The sequence below is a fragment of the Vipera ursinii genome (assembly GCF_947247035.1).
Source record: "Vipera ursinii genome assembly, contig: SUPER_3_unloc_3, whole genome shotgun sequence".
Lineage (NCBI taxonomy): Eukaryota > Metazoa > Chordata > Lepidosauria > Squamata > Viperidae > Vipera > Vipera ursinii.
The window spans coordinates 15,398-35,560 of NW_028148450.1; positions in this window are offsets into that span (position 1 = coordinate 15,398).

Genomic DNA, 20,163 nt, shown 5'->3' on the forward strand with positions numbered 1-20,163 from the left:
CCGGTTTGTCGTGGTGCCGTCTATGACGGAGGCAGTCATCCTGGGGCTTACATGGTTGGACAGGTGGGGCCCCACGGTTTGGTGGGAGGGGGGATGCCGACACCTCCGCCTCGGGACAGGGCCCCAGCCTCCCGAAAAGCATTCCTTCCTGGGTCCGGAGGGGATTGGTAGGCCAGAGGGGGCCGCAGGGGTGGGTACCGGGTTTGAGACACAGGTACCTTGGGAGTACAGCGATCTTGCAGACGTTTTTGATGAGAAGGAGTGCGACGCCTTGCCACCCCACCGCCCCACGGACTGCGCTATTGAACTGGAGCCAGGGGCGAAATTGCCGAAACCCCGCATGTACGCAATGGCACCCCGGGAGATGCAGGAGCTCCGTCAATACATAGACAAGAACCTGCGGAGGGGGTTCATTCAGCCCGCTCGGTCTAGGATGGCGGCCCCTGTCTTGTTCAGAGAGAAGAAAGACGGGACCCTAAGACTGTGCGTTGATTATCGGGGGGTCAACGCGGTATGTGTGGAGCGCTTGTACCCCCTCCCTTTGGTGAAGGACCTTTTAGCTCACTTAGCCACGGGCCGGATATTCACCAAGTTAGACCTAAGGGAGGCGTACTACCGTGTCCGGATAAAGGCCGGTGATGAATGGAAGACGGCTTTCAACTGCCCGTTGGGGAGCTTCCAGTTTAGGGTAATGCCGTTTGGCCTGCAAGGAGCCCCCGCGGTATTCATGCAGTTGATTAACCAAGTCCTGCATGACCATCTGTACCGGGGGGTCCTTGTCTATCTTGATGACATCCTCATATATACGTCTACGCTGGAGGAGCATGTCGCTTTGGTGCGGAGTGTGCTGACCAAGTTGAGGGACGCCCGGTTATATGTGAAGCTCTCCAAATGTGAGTTTCACAAGCCCCGGCTGGACTACTTGGGCTATCGGGTGTCCTCCAGCGGGGTGGAGATGGACCCGGGAAAAGTGGAGGCTATCCAACAGTGGCAAGCCCCACGGACCCGGAAACAGTTGCAGAGTTTTCTAGGCTTCGCTAATTTTTATCGGCAATTCATTCCACATTTCGCTGCCATCGCCCTGCCGCTCACGGACCTACTACGGACTAAACAGATGGCAACGTCGCCGCGGCCAGGGCAGAAGCTTGCGTGGACTACTACATGCCAGCGGGCCTTTGAGGCGCTCAAGGCGCAGTTCGCCAGGGAGCCCGTTCTGCAACACCCGAACCCTGACCTGCCCTACGTAGTACAGGCTGATGCAAGTGACGTGGCTGTTGGAGCTGTTCTTCTGCAACGGCATGCAACGGGGGGGTTGCGGCCCTGCGCGTACGCCTCCAAGAAGCTAACGACCGCGGAGAGGGCTTGGGCTATCTGGGAGAAAGAGGCCTTTGCGGTCCGCTGGGCTCTGGGGACTTGGAGACACCTTCTGGAGGGGGCTAGCCAGGAGTTCGAGGTTTGGACGGACCATAAAAACCTGGAAGCCCTGCAAACACCCCGCCGACTATCCCCGAAACACGTACGGTGGGCCCAGTACTTCCAACGCTTCCGGTTTCGCCTCAAGTATGTGCCTGGGGGTTGGAATTTCCTGGCGGACGCCTTGTCCCGGCTACCGCAGTACGATTGCCGGAAGGAGGAGGTAGTGCAGGCACTGGTACCACCGCCCCGCCCGGTGGAGGAGACGGAGCACAGAGCCAACACCGTGACAGACGATTTCCTGCGGACATGTAAGGGGGCGTTGGCGACTGACGACTGGATGCGGGCGCACCCCGACACCCTCTCGTTGCGGGATGGTTTAGCTTGGCACGGGGCCAGATTGTATGTGCCTGCAGCGGCACGAGATCAGGCACTCTACCAATGCCATGACGCCAGGCAGGCAGGTCATTACGGGTTCGTGAAAACCCTGCATCTGGCCCGCCGCCAGTTCTGGTGGCCAACCATGAGACGGGACATTGAACGCTATGTACAGAAGTGCCACATTTGCGCAACCACTAAGCCCTCTACCAAGAAACCGGCAGGCCTCCTGCAACAGGTGGCAGACCCCGTACGACCTTGGCAGGACATTGCAATGGACTTTGTGGTTGAGTTACCGGAAAGCAGGGGATATAATGTGTTGTGGACAGTGATAGACTTGTTCTCGAAACAAGCCCACTTCATCCCCTGTAAGGGATTGCCCTCGGCCCGTCGGTTGGCCTGGCTGTTTGTCCAACAAATCTATCGTCTCCACGGGGTGCCGCGACGCATCATCTCCGACCGTGGGGTACAGTTCACGGCCCGGTTCTGGAGGGAGTTCGTGCGTTATATTGGAGCAACACAGGGTCTGAGCTCGGCGTACCACCCAAGCACGAACGGAGCCGCGGAACGTGCGAACGCGGCGGTGGAGCGATACCTGCGCTGTTATGTGTCATACCAACAGTCCGAATGGGTGGACTTGTTGTCCTTCGCGGAAGTTGCCTACAACAACGCAGTGCATAGCAGCACTGGGTTCTCCCCCTTTAAAGTGGTATCCGGTTACGAGTTTGTTCCTATCGCAGGGTGCGATCAGGGGCCCCCGGCATCCTGCACACCTGGGGCGTGGATGCACCGGTTAGAGGAGGTGTGGGGGGTAGCTAAGAAAGCGTTAGAGCGAGCAGCAGAGTCATACAAAGAGCAGGCGGACAGGAAAAGACGGCCGTTTGCACCTCCCAAAGTGGGTGATCTCGTCTACCTTTCTACGAAATACCTGCGGCTGCAGGTGCCATGTAGAAAGCTAGGACCCAAATACCTCGGACCCTTCCGAGTTATACAGGTAGTCAATCCCGTCACCGTCAGACTCCGGCTACCTCCCCTACTTGGAAAGATACACCCCGTTTTCCACAGCAGCTTGCTGAAGCCTGCTACGACCGCCTCTGCGGCGGCAGGGGAGGGCGGCCCGGGACCTGTACAAGGTAGTCACTATGAAGTACAGGAGATCCTGGACTCCCGGAAACGAAGGGGGCGGGTGCAATACTTGGTGCTCTGGAAGGGGTACCCCTTGGAGGAGGCCACCTGGGTACGGGATGAGGATGTGTGTGCACCACGCCTTCTCCGTGCATTCCACCAGAAACACCCGGGGAAGCCGGGGGAGACCCCGGGGGGGACTGTTGATCATGTTACGGATTGCTCACCTCTCTCTCCTTGCATTCCAGGTGGGTCCTTGGTAGAGGGGGCGGCATGTCGGGCCTCGGCAGCCCGACACACGAGGGGGGGCCCCTCCACCTCTCCGGCACACCCGGCTTCCCTCCCGCCGACCCCACCTGGAAGCAGCATGGCCCGGAGAGTCCGGAGGCCCGCGACGCTCTTCTCGCCGCCTCCAGACGCGCCGCGGCTGCTTCCTGCGCCCGGCGGCACGTCGACACGCGGCTCCCCGGCTCGGACGGCTCCGGGGCCCGCGTCGCCTCTTCCGGTGCCTCCAGACGCGCCGCGGCTGCTTCCTACGCCCGGCGGCACGTCGACACGCGGCTCCCCGGCTCGGACGGCTCCGGGGCCCGCGTCGCCTCTTCCGGTGCCTCCAGACGCGCCGGGGCTGCTGGCCTCGCTCGGCGGCGCGTCTGCGCGCGGTTCTCCAGCTCGGATGACTCTGGGACCTGCGCCGCGGCTTCTGCTCCCTCGGACTGCGCCGCGGCTGCTGTGCTCGGCCGGCGACACGTGTGAGCGATGGACCCCGGCCTGCAGCCTGCCCGGGGGAGGCCTGAGCCGACTCAACGACTCTGCGGCTTGGGGGGATTCTGACGCCATGCCTGCGCGGGACTGTGTGGCGACGCTGATGGGGGATGGGTCCCTCACCCCTATGATGTCCGGGTGGCTGGGTGGCAGGGGCCTTCGGGGGTGGGTGCAGCAGGGAGTGGGTGAGGGAGAAGGACACGGTGGTGGCGACACGTTGGGGGGGTCTTACCTGCCTGAGCGACGGGCGAAAGGCCCTGTAGGGGAGGGGTGGAGAAGTTATAGGGAATGGGAGGGCGGAGGCTTGTTTGGGTGGAGTTTGGGTGGGGTTTTTGGATGTGTATATAGCAGCGTTGGATGCAGATAGCAGCCAACGCTGGCTTTGAATCTCGTTGCGGCTATTGCTCTGGGGAATAAAGTGCTTCTAGACTGCAGCAGAAGTCTCTCGTTCCTGTGTTCGGCATCTACCCTGCTTGTTGCAGGACGAGCTTTGACAGAAAGCCAGCGTTGCACCAGCATTGCGGCCCTACTGCCTTTCAGCTGTGTTCCGTTTGTGCGCCATGGCAGAGGGTGTGCAAGGGGCCGCGTTGGAGACTGCTTCGGAGGAGGCTGGTGTGGCTGGGGCGGAGGTGACAACCCCTGTGGAGAGGGACGAGGAGGACGTCCAACCTGTTGTGAGGCCCAAAGTGCGGGACGTGCAACCAACAGACCCTGCGGTGGAGTCCCAGGGTGTTAGTAGCCAAACCCAGGGAGGGGAGTGGTGGCTGAGCTCGATCCTGGGGCGCACGGGGCTCGAGCAAGGACGAACGGCCCGGCCCAGTGGGGCTCCACTGGGCTGGAGGGAGCGTCGGCTTACTGATGATGATGGCGAGGAATACAGCTATTCAACTGCACCCGGGAGCCAAACCATGGATGTGCTGCGCGAAAGGTTCGGAGAGGTCGGGGCACGTGACGGCGGTTCCTGGGGAGCCATGGCCCCTGAAGAAGACACGGGACAGTGGTCCCTTGGGGGGGCACCCAGTCAGTCAGCAACGTCCCGTTTCCGACTGGCTAGTCCAAAGTTCAAGGTGCCTGGGGAGGGAGGCGTTCGGGGCCCATCTACACGAGCACAAGGGGGCCGTGAGGCATGGCCAACGCCTGACCGGGGCCCTGGACGTCCCGCACCCAGGTCGGTGGGGGTGCCCCAGGCTCAACCCCGTCCGCCTGTTGGGCATTGGGGACCGGGCGTGGTGTGGGGACCCCCACCACTCACTACAACCTATGATGGGCATCCCGACCGCCTGGCCATGTTCCTAGGGCAGGTGATTAACCATCTGGACGGGTACGCCCATACCTATCAATCACAGTGGGCGATGGTGGTAGCGGTCACCGCGTGCCTTCAGGGCGAGGCTGCAACCTGGGCAGCGGACCTCTACAGTGACCACGCCCGCGAGCTCGGGGACGTGGGGATGTTTCTGGAAGCCCTACGCGTCCGCTTCGAGGATGTGTCCCGCTTACATCGCGCGGAAGCCGAAGTGTTAGCCATCAGGCAGCGAGGACGGCCGGCAGAGGAGTACGTGCTTGAGTTCCGCAGGGTTGCGGGCAGGTTACGCTCGTGGCCCGAGCGCTTGCTGGTGCACCACTTCCGGGCCGGTCTTGACGGAGCCCTCCGGCGGGCGTGTGTGGTGCGGGGGGTTCCTGCACGGCTCCAGGACTGGTTCCGGGTGGCGGTGGAGCTAGACATTGGGTTGCAGGATACCCGGGGCAGACCAGTAGTGGCCCCTGGAGCTTGGAGGACCCCGGAGGGGCCGAAGACAGAGAGTCGGAAGCCCGTGGCGGTGGCGACACAACCCGGGCCCCCACCGCCGCCCCGTCCAACAATCCGCTGCTTCCGCTGTGATCAACCGGGCCATCGGGCGGTGGACTGCCCGTTACCTCCGCCGCGACCGGGGCCCAACCCTCCGGAGGCGCGGGTCTTGACCCCCAGAAGAGCTGCAGACCGCTCCAGAACAGCGTACCAGGTGGCCGACAAAACACCCCGAACATCGACACCGATACGTCCAGTGGGCCCGGCGGATGGACGAACGGACACGTCCGACGGCTCTGAGGATCACGAGTACGAGGAAGACCCGATGGTAAGCGCACCGGTGTGTCCTTTTGTGCTGCCCGTGGTGTTGATTAGCCCACGAACGGGTGAGAGGAGGGAGTGTAAGGCCCTGATTGATACAGGTAGCACACGTTGCCTTATTAGCCTCACGATGGCAAGGGAGGCCGGTATTCCCCTTCAGCGGCTCCCCAAGCCTATCCGTTTTCAGCAGGTAGACGGGTCTCTTCTGGGTGGAGCACCCATTACGCATGTAACGGCACCGGTGAGGATGGAAATGGGTACACACTGGGAGACTCTCCGGTTTGTCGTGGTGCCGTCTATGACGGAGGCAGTCATCCTGGGGCTTACATGGTTGGACAGGTGGGGCCCCACGGTTTGGTGGGAGGGGGGATGCCGACACCTCCGCCTCGGGACAGGGCCCCAGCCTCCCGAAAAGCATTCCTTCCTGGGTCCGGAGGGGATTGGTAGGCCAGAGGGGGCCGCAGGGGTGGGTACCGGGTTTGAGACACAGGTACCTTGGGAGTACAGCGATCTTGCAGACGTTTTTGATGAGAAGGAGTGCGACGCCTTGCCACCCCACCGCCCCACGGACTGCGCTATTGAACTGGAGCCAGGGGCGAAATTGCCGAAACCCCGCATGTACGCAATGGCACCCCGGGAGATGCAGGAGCTCCGTCAATACATAGACAAGAACCTGCGGAGGGGGTTCATTCAGCCCGCTCGGTCTAGGATGGCGGCCCCTGTCTTGTTCAGAGAGAAGAAAGACGGGACCCTAAGACTGTGCGTTGATTATCGGGGGGTCAACGCGGTATGTGTGGAGCGCTTGTACCCCCTCCCTTTGGTGAAGGACCTTTTAGCTCACTTAGCCACGGGCCGGATATTCACCAAGTTAGACCTAAGGGAGGCGTACTACCGTGTCCGGATAAAGGCCGGTGATGAATGGAAGACGGCTTTCAACTGCCCGTTGGGGAGCTTCCAGTTTAGGGTAATGCCGTTTGGCCTGCAAGGAGCCCCCGCGGTATTCATGCAGTTGATTAACCAAGTCCTGCATGACCATCTGTACCGGGGGGTCCTTGTCTATCTTGATGACATCCTCATATATACGTCTACGCTGGAGGAGCATGTCGCTTTGGTGCGGAGTGTGCTGACCAAGTTGAGGGACGCCCGGTTATATGTGAAGCTCTCCAAATGTGAGTTTCACAAGCCCCGGCTGGACTACTTGGGCTATCGGGTGTCCTCCAGCGGGGTGGAGATGGACCCGGGAAAAGTGGAGGCTATCCAACAGTGGCAAGCCCCACGGACCCGGAAACAGTTGCAGAGTTTTCTAGGCTTCGCTAATTTTTATCGGCAATTCATTCCACATTTCGCTGCCATCGCCCTGCCGCTCACGGACCTACTACGGACTAAACAGATGGCAACGTCGCCGCGGCCAGGGCAGAAGCTTGCGTGGACTACTACATGCCAGCGGGCCTTTGAGGCGCTCAAGGCGCAGTTCGCCAGGGAGCCCGTTCTGCAACACCCGAACCCTGACCTGCCCTACGTAGTACAGGCTGATGCAAGTGACGTGGCTGTTGGAGCTGTTCTTCTGCAACGGCATGCAACGGGGGGGTTGCGGCCCTGCGCGTACGCCTCCAAGAAGCTAACGACCGCGGAGAGGGCTTGGGCTATCTGGGAGAAAGAGGCCTTTGCGGTCCGCTGGGCTCTGGGGACTTGGAGACACCTTCTGGAGGGGGCTAGCCAGGAGTTCGAGGTTTGGACGGACCATAAAAACCTGGAAGCCCTGCAAACACCCCGCCGACTATCCCCGAAACACGTACGGTGGGCCCAGTACTTCCAACGCTTCCGGTTTCGCCTCAAGTATGTGCCTGGGGGTCGGAATTTCCTGGCGGACGCCTTGTCCCGGCTACCGCAGTACGATTGCCGGAAGGAGGAGGTAGTGCAGGCACTGGTACCACCGCCCCGCCCGGTGGAGGAGACGGAGCACAGAGCCAACACCGTGACAGACGATTTCCTGCGGACATGTAAGGGGGCGTTGGCGACTGACGACTGGATGCGGGCGCACCCCGACACCCTCTCGTTGCGGGATGGTTTAGCTTGGCACGGGGCCAGATTGTATGTGCCTGCAGCGGCACGAGATCAGGCACTCTACCAATGCCATGACGCCAGGCAGGCAGGTCATTACGGGTTCGTGAAAACCCTGCATCTGGCCCGCCGCCAGTTCTGGTGGCCAACCATGAGACGGGACATTGAACGCTATGTACAGAAGTGCCACATTTGCGCAACCACTAAGCCCTCTACCAAGAAACCGGCAGGCCTCCTGCAACAGGTGGCAGACCCCGTACGACCTTGGCAGGACATTGCAATGGACTTTGTGGTTGAGTTACCGGAAAGCAGGGGATATAATGTGTTGTGGACAGTGATAGACTTGTTCTCGAAACAAGCCCACTTCATCCCCTGTAAGGGATTGCCCTCGGCCCGTCGGTTGGCCTGGCTGTTTGTCCAACAAATCTATCGTCTCCACGGGGTGCCGCGACGCATCATCTCCGACCGTGGGGTACAGTTCACGGCCCGGTTCTGGAGGGAGTTCGTGCGTTATATTGGAGCAACACAGGGTCTGAGCTCGGCGTACCACCCAAGCACGAACGGAGCCGCGGAACGTGCGAACGCGGCAGTGGAGCGATACCTGCGCTGTTATGTGTCATACCAACAGTCCGAATGGGTGGACTTGTTGTCCTTCGCGGAAGTTGCCTACAACAACGCAGTGCATAGCAGCACTGGGTTCTCCCCCTTTAAAGTGGTATCCGGTTACGAGTTTGTTCCTATCGCAGGGTGCGATCAGGGGCCCCCGGCATCCTGCACACCTGGGGCGTGGATGCACCGGTTAGAGGAGGTGTGGGGGGTAGCTAAGAAAGCGTTAGAGCGAGCAGCAGAGTCATACAAAGAGCAGGCGGACAGGAAAAGACGGCCGTTTGCACCTCCCAAAGTGGGTGATCTCGTCTACCTTTCTACGAAATACCTGCGGCTGCAGGTGCCATGTAGAAAGCTAGGACCCAAATACCTCGGACCCTTCCGAGTTATACAGGTAGTCAATCCCGTCACCGTCAGACTCCGGCTACCTCCCCTACTTGGAAAGATACACCCCGTTTTCCACAGCAGCTTGCTGAAGCCTGCTACGACCGCCTCTGCGGCGGCAGGGGAGGGCGGCCCGGGACCTGTACAAGGTAGTCACTATGAAGTACAGGAGATCCTGGACTCCCGGAAACGAAGGGGGCGGGTGCAATACTTGGTGCTCTGGAAGGGGTACCCCTTGGAGGAGGCCACCTGGGTACGGGATGAGGATGTGTGTGCACCACGCCTTCTCCGTGCATTCCACCAGAAACACCCGGGGAAGCCGGGGGAGACCCCGGGGGGGACTGTTGATCATGTTACGGATTGCTCACCTCTCTCTCCTTGCATTCCAGGTGGGTCCTTGGTAGAGGGGGCGGCATGTCGGGCCTCGGCAGCCCGACACACGAGGGGGGGCCCCTCCACCTCTCCGGCACACCCGGCTTCCCTCCCGCCGACCCCACCTGGAAGCAGCATGGCCCGGAGAGTCCGGAGGCCCGCGACGCTCTTCTCGCCGCCTCCAGACGCGCCGCGGCTGCTTCCTGCGCCCGGCGGCACGTCGACACGCGGCTCCCCGGCTCGGACGGCTCCGGGGCCCGCGTCGCCTCTTCCGGTGCCTCCAGACGCGCCGCGGCTGCTTCCTACGCCCGGCGGCACGTCGACACGCGGCTCCCCAGCTCGGACGGCTCCGGGGCCCGCGTCGCCTCTTCCGGTGCCTCCAGACGCGCCGGGGCTGCTGGCCTCGCTCGGCGGCGCGTCTGCGCGCGGTTCTCCAGCTCGGATGACTCTGGGACCTGCGCCGCGGCTTCTGCTCCCTCGGACTGCGCCGCGGCTGCTGTGCTCGGCCGGCGACACGTGTGAGCGATGGACCCCGGCCTGCAGCCTGCCCGGGGGAGGCCTGAGCCGACTCAACGACTCTGCGGCTTGGGGGGATTCTGACGCCATGCCTGCGCGGGACTGTGTGGCGACGCTGATGGGGGATGGGTCCCTCACCCCTATGATGTCCGGGTGGCTGGGTGGCAGGGGCCTTCGGGGGTGGGTGCAGCAGGGAGTGGGTGAGGGAGAAGGACACGGTGGTGGCGACACGTTGGGGGGGTCTTACCTGCCTGAGCGACGGGCGAAAGGCCCTGTAGGGGAGGGGTGGAGAAGTTATAGGGAATGGGAGGGCGGAGGCTTGTTTGGGTGGAGTTTGGGTGGGGTTTTTGGATGTGTATATAGCAGCGTTGGATGCAGATAGCAGCCAACGCTGGCTTTGAATCTCGTTGCGGCTATTGCTCTGGGGAATAAAGTGCTTCTAGACTGCAGCAGAAGTCTCTCGTTCCTGTGTTCGGCATCTACCCTGCTTGTTGCAGGACGAGCTTTGACAATAGAATAGAATAGAATAGATTGGAATGAAACGGAACAGAACGGAATAGATGGAAAATAATAGGATAGGATAGGATAGGATAGGATAGGATAGGATAGGATAGGATAGGATAGGATAGGTAGGATAGAATAGATGGAAAACAATAGAATAGAATAGAATAGAAAATAGAATAGAATAGAATAGAATAGAATAGAATAGAATAGAATAGAATAGAATAGAATAGAATAGAATAGAATAGAATAGAATAGAATATGAAATGGGATGGGATGGGATGGGATGGGATGGAATAGAATAGAATAGAATAGAATAGAAAATAGAATAGAATAGAATAGAATAGAATAGAATAGAATAGAATAGAATAGAATAGAATAGAATAGAATAGAATAGAGTAGAGTAGAGTAGAGTGGAGTGGAGTGGAGTGGAATGGAATGGAATGGAATGGAATGGAATAGAATAGAATAGAATAGAATAGAATAGAATAGAATAGAATAGAATAGAATAGAATAGAATAGAATAGAATAGAAAATAGAATAGAATAGAATAGAATAGAATAGAAAATAGAATAGAATAGAATAGAATAGAATAGAATAGAATAGAATAGAATAGAATAGAATAGAATAGAATAGAATAGAATAGAATAGATTGGAATGAAACGGAACAGAACGGAATAGATGGAAAATAATAGGATAGGATAGGATAGGATAGGATAGGATAGGATAGGATAGGATAGGATAGGATAGGATAGGATAGGTAGGATAGAATAGATGGAAAACAATAGAATAGAATAGAATAGAAAATAGAATAGAATAGAATAGAATAGAATAGAATAGAATAGAATAGAATAGAATAGAATAGAATAGAATAGAATAGAATAGAATAGAATAGAATAGAATAGAATAGAATATGAAATGGGATGGGATGGGATGGGATGGGATGGGATGGAATAGAATAGAATAGAATAGAAAATAGAGTAGAATAGAATAGAATAGAATAGAATAGAATAGAATAGAATAGAATAGAATAGAATAGAGTAGAATGGAATGGAATGGAATGGAATAGAATAGAATAGAATAGAATAGAATAGAATAGAATAGAATAGAATAGAATAGAATAGAATAGAATAGAATAGAATAGAATAGAACAGAATAGAATTACAGAATAGAATAGAATAGAATAAAATGGAATAGAATAGAATGAAGTGGAGTGGAGTGGAGTGGAATGGAATGGAATGGAACGGAACAGAACAGAACAGAACAGAACAGAGCAGAATAGAATAGAATAGAATTACAGAATAGAATAGAATAGAATAGAATAGAATAGAATAGAATAGAATAGAATAGAACAGAACAGAACAGAACAGAATAGAACAGAATAGAATTACAGAATAGAATAGAATAGAATAGAATAGAATAGAATAGAATAGAATAGAATAGAATAGAATAGAATTACAGAATAGAATAGAATAGAATAGAATAGAATAGAATAGAATAGAATAGAATAGAATAGAATAGAACAGAACAGAACAGAATAGGACAGAATAGAATTACAGAATAGAATAGAATAGAATAGAATAGAATAGAATAGAATAGAATAGAATAGAATAGAATTACAGAATAGAATAGAATAGAATAGAATAGAATAGAACAGAACAGAATAGAACAGAATAGAATTACAGAATAGAATAGAATAGAATAGAATAGAATAGAATAGAATAGAATAGAATAGAATAGAATAGAATAGAATAGAATGGAATGGAATGGAATGGAATGGAATGGAATGGAATGGAATAGAGCTGGAAGGGACGATGGAGGTCTTCTAGTCCATCCCCATGCTGAAGCAGGAGGACTTGTCTAAAATATTTTTACATGTAGTCCTTGACTTACAACAGTTTTTATAGTGACCGTTCGAAATTACAACAGAACTGAAAATAGGAACATCTGACACTTATCCACACTTATGACCGTTGCAGCATCCCCAAAGTCACGTGATCAAATTTTGGCCAATTGGTAACTGCGACCTTCTGACAGGGCAACGTCAATGGGGAAGCCGGATTCACTTAATGACTAACTATAGTGGTTCACTTAACAACAGTGGCAAGAAAGGTCGTAGAATGGGGCAAAAGTCACTTAACAGTTGCCTCCCTCAACAATTGTGGTCCTAAGTCGAGAACTATATGGATAAGGTAGTAAAAAGAGCAGGGAAGGATGGTCCATAAGGAAGCAAAAAAATCCTGATGGTTTTTTGAGGCAGAAAAATGCAGAATGATTTGGCTCTACATTTTTAAAAAAAAAATGCTGTAGAACTGGGTGAAGAGGGCTAAACAAGGAACTCAAAAAGGGGATGGAATTAAATACGAACATCTCTTATTGTCTTTTTAAAAATATATATAAAGATATGGTTTCATTGCTTGCCAGCCATCCAGAGTTTGTTGTTCAGAGGAGTGGCTGGGTGGAGATGTTTTCAACAGGTGAAAGAAACGGTGCTTGGTTGTTTTCTTGCAGAACGTTTCATTACCCAACTTGGTAACATCATCAGTGCTAGAAGGGATTGGGGTTTGTGGACAGGAGGAGGAGAAAAGGAGGAGGAGGAGGAGGAGGAGGAGGAGGAGGAGGAGGAGGAGGAGGAGGAAGAGGAGGAGGAGGAGGAGGAGGAGGAGGAGGAGGAGGAGGAGAAGGAGGAGGAGGAGGAGGAGGAGGAGGAGAAGGAGGAGAAGGAGGAGGAGGAGGAGGAGGAGGAGAAGGAGAAGGAGGAGGAGGAGAAGGAGGAGGAGGAGGAGGAGGAGGGGGAGGAAGAGGAGGAGGAGGACAAAAACTATGGAGTCCCTGATGCTCTCTGAGGTTGGTGGCTTTCTTGCAGATGTTTCATTACCCAACTTGGTAACATCATCAGTGCTAGAAGGGAATGGGGTTTGGGTGGAAGAGGAGGAGAAGGAAGAGGAAGAAGAAGAGGAGGAGGAAGGGATGGAGGAGGAAGAGGAAGAAGAGATGGAGGAGAAGGAGGACTGTGTGGTCCTTGGTGCTATCTGACCTTGGTTGTTTTCTCACAGACGTTTCATGACCCAGCTAGGTAACATCCTCAGTGCTAGGGGTGACATGACAACAGGGTTCCAACATTTGAGGGGCTGTCACAAAGGAGCTCAACTTTTTCTCCAAAGAGCCTGAAGGCAGAACAAGAAGCAACGGATGGAAACTCATCAAGGAGAGAAGCAACCTAGAACTCAGGAGAAAATTCCTGACAATGAGAGCAGCTTAATCAGTGGAACAACGTGTGAAGCTGCGATTGCTCCAACACTGGAATTTTTAAAGAAAAGATTGGACAGCCATTGGTCTGAAATGGTGTAGGGTTTCCTGCTTGAGTGGGGTGGGGGTGGGGGTGGAGTAGAAGACCTCCAAGGTCCCTTCCAACTCTCTCATTCTGTTATTCGATTAGGTGCCGTGACAGAGAAAGCATGGCATTGCAAACGCCAAGAGAAAGATCATAGTGGGAATGTGGCGTAGAATGTGTGGAAGCTGAATATTTTTCTAAAGGAATGGGGGGGGGGAAACAACCCCCAGCAACCTGTGCTTGCCTGCTCTACTAAAGGAAGAGAGAATTGGCTGGGCCAGAAATAAAATAAAATAAAATTAAAAATGTGAATGCAATGAGAACAGGTCACGTAAGAAGAAAAGAGATGGAGCGAAGAATGAATAGGGGCTGAAGGAAGGTGGGTTGAATACAGATAGGGCATGAAAGAAATATAGTGAAGCTGAACTGGCTCTACAGATATGATCAATGAGGAATAAATACAGCAGAAGAGAAATTCTGTAGCTCAGGGTTGAACTGTGGAGTCCTTAGTGCTCTCTGAGGTGGGTTGTTTGCTTGTACATGTTCGTTCATTCATTCATTCATTCATTCATTCATTCATCCATCCATCCAACCATATGGATGTGGGCACGCCTGCCCTTTGGAACCAGCTGCCCGTGGAGCTCAGGACTGCCCCAGATTTTCGTTCGTTCCGCCGGGACCTGAAGACCTGGCTCTTTGAGCTTTCCGGCCAGGACTGAGAACTTTTAATTTTTAACCTATTTTAATTGGGGTTTTTTTAAATTAGAGTTAAGGGTTTTAGATTTAATCAAGGATAATTTAATTTATTTTAATTTGTTATTAACTTTTGTGTTTATATTGTCTTAATTGCCTTGTGAACCGCCCTGGGTCCTACGGCAGAAGGACGGTATATAAGTTTAAATAATAAAATAAAATAAATAAATAACAAATATCTCGCCTTCGTTATTTTTGCAAAATAACTCAAGGCAGCAAATATGTCCAACCTGCTTTTCCCCTCCTGCTTACCTCATAACAACAAGCTTGTGAGGTGTGTTGGTCTGAGAGAGAGAGAGAGGGACTGGCCCAAAGTCACCCAACTGGCTCTCATGGATAAGGCGGGACTAGAACTCACCACCACCTGGTGATTGGCCCAAAGTCACCCAGCCGGCTTTCATGCTTAAGGCGGGACTACAACTCCCTATCTCCTGGTGATTGGTCCAAAGTCACCCAACTGGCTCTCATGGATAAGGCTGGACTAGAACTCCCTGTCTCCTGGTGATTGGCCCAAAGTCACCCAACTGGCTCTCATGGCTAAAGGCGGGACTAGAACTCAGCACCACCTGGTGATTGGCTCAAAGTCACCCAACTGGCTAAGGCGGGACTAGAACTCACCACCACCTGGTGATTGGCCCAAGGTCACCCAGCCGACTTTCATGCTTAAGGCGGGACTACAACTCCCTATCTCCTGATGATTGGTCCAAAGTCACCCAACTGGCTCTCATGGATAAGGCTGGACTAGAACTCCCTGTCTCCTGGTGATTGGCCCAAAGTCACCCAACTGGCTCTCACGGATAAGGTGGGACTAGAACTCCGCACCACCTGGTGATTGGCTCAAAGTCACCCAACTGGCTAAGGCAGGACTAGAACTCACCACCACCTGGTGATTGGCCCAAAGTCACCCAGCCGGCTTTCATGCTTAAGGCGGGACTACAACTCCCTATCTCCTGGTGATTGGTCCAAAGTCACCCAACTGGCTCTCATGGATAAGGCTGGACTAGAACTCCCTGTCTCCTGGTGATTGGCCCAAAGTCACCCAACTGGCTCTCACGGATAAGGTGGGACTAGAACTCCGCACCACCTGGTGATTGGCTCAAAGTCACCCAACTGGCTAAGGCAGGACTAGAACTCACCACCACCTAGTGATTGGCCCAAAGTCACCCAGCCGGCTTTCATGCTTAAGGCGGGACTACAACTCCCTATCTCCTGGTGATTGGTCCAAAGTCACCCAACTGGCTCTCATGGATAAGGCTGGACTAGAACTCCCTGTCTCCTGGTGATTGGCCCAAAGTCACCCAACTGGCTCTCACGGATAAGGTGGGACTAGAACTCCGCACCACCTGGTGATTGGCTCAAAGTCACCCAACTGGCTAAGGCAGGACTAGAACTCACCACCACCTGGTGATTGGCCCAAAGTCACCCAGCCGGCTTTCATGCTTAAGGCGGGACTACAATTCCCTATCTCCTGGTGATTGGTCCAAAGTCACCCAACTGGCTCTCATGGATAAGGCTGGACTAGAACTCCCTGTCTCCTGGTGATTGGCCCAAAGTCACCCAATTGGCTCTCACAGATAAGGCGGGACTAGAACTCCCTGTCTCCTGGTGATTGGCCCAAAGTCACCCAACTGGCTCTCACGGATAAGGCGGGACTAGAACTCCGCACCGCCTGGTGATTGGCTCAAAGTCAGCCAGCCAGCTTTCGTGCTTAAGGCAGGACTAGAACTCCCGCCCTTCATTAGCACACTCCCAATCTGTGTTCAGAGAGATTCCTGCCTGTTCTTGTCGTCTGCTCCAGGAGACTCGTTTACAAGGAGATGACAATTCGTTCTTTTCGAAGCGCGAGCTCTTCGGAGGAGCAAAACGCTCGTTTGAATTCTCTCCGAGAGTCTCTGAAGTTACCCAGATGGGTTTTTAACACGGCGAAGGAAACCGAATGCCACTGGATCGGCTCTCCTTGTGCTTGCTCAGCAACCATTAGCGGTTTATATACGTGTACACTTACCTGGGGGGAACTGTGTGCCGCATTTCCCATCTGAGAAACGACTTGTGGGGAGGATGGTTGAAGTTGATGAGGCTTTAATTTTAGAGCTCTATTTTCAGTATCTGGAGTTCGAACCATCAGGAGCATCGTTCAGCCTGGAGAGAAACGAGGCACTGGATATTTATTTACAAGCTCTTTAAAGAAAGCGATTACCATAAACTGTTAATGCGGAGCTATCTCCCTTTATCCCAAGTTACTTGCAGGGCCACCCCTGGGCCTGCTCCGAGGGACCACCCACCCAAGGATCAATCAGGGAAATGGCAAGACTAGTTTAATTTGGAGTTAGAAGTGGGTTGCTTCGGCAGAGGCGCTGGGATTTTATGGAGGATGGTCAACAGAAGAGGAGATGGATGGTTTTTCCCCCCTGAAGGGTGGTTGATTTACAAGGAAAATTAATCAGGGTTGGCGATGGGGGCGGACCCCTAGTGAGGACAGGGTAATTAGTGGTAGGGTTAGTGAGGTGGTTAGTGGATGTCTAAACTCTGTCTGCAGTGCTTCCTTTCTGGTCTTTAATGCACACACAAGATGCGTACAGATGGACACACACTTACACACGTACAGAGGCAGGAGAGGAAATTATTTCTAGATTTATACGTGGAGATGGATGGGTGGATAGATAGATAGATAGATAGATAGATAGATAGATAGATAGATAGATAGATAGATAGATAGATAGATAGATATGGATTAATGGACAGATGGACAGACAGACAGAAAGACAGACAGATAGATATGAAAGATTAGATAGATAGATAGATAGATAGATAGATAGATAGATAGATAGATAGATAGATAGATAGATAGATAGATTAGATAGATAGATAGATAGATAGATAGATAGATAGATAGATAGATAGATAGATAGATAGATAGATAGATAGATAGATAGATAGATATGGACGGACAGACAGATGGACATACAGAAAGACAGACAGATAGATATGAAAGATAGATATGATAGATAGATACATACAGTAGATAGATAGTTGTTTTCTGAGGTTTTATCTATAGATAGATAGATAGATAGATAGATAGATAGATAGATAGATAGATAGATAGATAGATATGGACGGACGGACGGACGGACAGATGGACAGACAGAAAGACAGACAGATAGATATGAAAGATAGATATGATAAATACATAGACAGATAGATATGAAAGATAGATATGATAGATAGATAGATAGATAGATAGATAGATAGATAGATAGATAGATAGATAGATATGGACGGACGGACAGACGGACAGATGGACAGACAGAAAGACAGACAGATAGATATGAAAGATAGATATGATAAATACATAGACAGATAGATATGAAAGATAGATATGATAGATAGATAGATAGATAGATAGATAGATAGATAGATAGATAAATATGGATGGACAGACAGATGGACAGACAGAAAGACAGACAGATAGATATGAAAGATAGATATGAAAGATAGATATGATAGATAGATAGATAGATAGATAGATAGATAGATAGATAGATAGATAGATAGATAGATATTGGTTGCCAAAGTCAGCTGTTTGTGTTGAGAATCGAGTTTCCGTGGACTATGTTTGTTGGCCTTGGACATTGACTCAGCTCTGTGAATAATAAAAGGGGTTGTTGTTTTTTCTTGCGGTTCCTGCCTGTTTCTTGGAAGAGGGCTTTCTCCTTGTGAGCATAACGAGGACTCACATAGGCTGGGACAGAACATCACCATTGTAATTGAGTCCATCCACCTTGTTGCGTCTCCTCTTCTGCTCTTTCCTTCTACTTTTCCCAACATCAGGGCTTTCTCCAGGCAATTAGATCTTTGCATGATGTATCTAAAGTAGGAAAATTTGAAACTGGTCATTTGTGCCTGGAGAAAGAACTCCAAGTTAATCCGTTTGATGATCCAGGGGTTTGTTAGCTGTCCATAGTATTGTAAACTCCATCGAGATTTGATGGAATTGTGGTCCCTGCTTCTGATATTTCATTATTTTAGCTTTGTTATGTCTCCCCTCCCCGGCCCTAATGTGACAGTTGAAGAAGCCTTAATAATCCACATCTGAAATGTTGCCTTATCTAAAGTTATCCAAGCCTGGGCAAATATTTTAGCGGTTAAAATTAAGTAGATAATACATTTCTTATTTTTAAAGTTTGAGTTTTGGCCCTCTAAGTAACCGTCACAAGCTTGATACTGGAGAGAAATCAACTCTTTCTTTAGTAATGGCGCTTATCCATATATTAGTAATGGTGCTTATCCATACATTAAAAAAAGAAAGCATAGGCGCCATTCAGAAGCAGCAATTATCATAAAGGTTTGGGGCTTTTAAACCCAATTAAAATAATCCTGATAAGGATTGTGAGTTGCTTCTCAATATTTGCCACCTCTGAAGATTATTAAGGCTCAGCTAAGAAGCTCTTTCGGATGTGTCTACAGTAAACTCTGCAAATGTTGAAAATATTATAAAGGCCATTGAGGTTTTCTTCCCCCCCCCCCCTCTGATCCAGTCTCACTTTAGAATAGCATTCTTTCATTATTTATTTGGGTTTAAGGGAAAACTGCTTGCACAGTAACAAACAGTGTTTCAATCTCAGCTAGCGCACACACAAAAACTCAAAGTATTTCTTGCTTTGGGTCCAGGATAGTTCTTAGGTTGAACACAGCATCACCCCAGGTAGTTCTCACTTATTAATTGGATATATTTTTGGAGTCTGGGCTAAGGATGCAACTCTTCTCCCAGTGCCAAATTCTGTTCAATCCCAGTAAATGATATCTTTCTTGGATTTATTGCATTCTATACTAGCTACAAGGGACGCGGTGGCTCAGTGGGTTAGGACGCTGAGCTTGTCAATTAGAAGGTCGGCAGTTTGGCAGGTCAAATCCTGAGTGCCGCGTAACCGAGTGAGCGCCTGTTACTCGTCCCAGCTTCTGCCAACCTAGCAGTTCTAAAGCACATAAAAATGCAAGTAGAAAAATAGGGACCACTCTGGTGGGAAGGTAACAGCGTTCCGTGAGCCTTTGGCATTAGTCATGCTGGCCACATGACCACGGAGACGTCCTCAGACAAATGCTGGCTCTTCAGCTTTGAAACGGAGATGAGCACCGTCCCCTAGAGTTGGAAACGACTAGCACGCATGTGCGGGGGAACCTTTACCTTTTTATACTAGCTACACGGCATCCAATCGATCATACCTTTGAAATATGCAAGGCATTGGGGCTTCAGGATAGGCTGTCCCACAATTTGTGAAGAGCTCCATGAAGCCTGCAGATTGCCCGGAACTGGCCTAAAGGAACAGTTTGAAATAAATTGGGACCTATTGGGGAAGAATCAGTAAACAAAGCAAATAATGAGGACCTTGGTATTTTCTGAGCATGGTTGTTTTCTTGCAGATGTTTCATTACCTGAGTAGGTAACATCATCAGTGCTAGAATGGAGTGGCATTTGTGGACTGAAGGAAGGAGAAATGGAGGAGGAGGAGGAGGAGGAGGGACTATGGGGTCTTTGGTGCTCTCTGAGCTTGCTTGTTTTCTTGCGGACGTTTCATTACCCAACTAGGGAACATCATCAGTGCTCGAAGGGTTTTGTGGAGCAGAGAGAAGGGGGAGCAAAAGTAGGGGGGAGGGGGAGGAGGAAGAGGAGGAGGAGGAGGATTGTAGGATCCTTGGTGCTCTCTGAGCTTGGTTGTTTTCTTGCAGACATTTCATTACCCAACTAGGGAACAACATCAGTGCTAGAAGAGAATGGGGTTTGTGGAGTGGAGGAATGAGAAACAGAGGAGGAGGAGGGACTATGGGGTCCTTGATGCTCTCTGAGCTGAGTTGT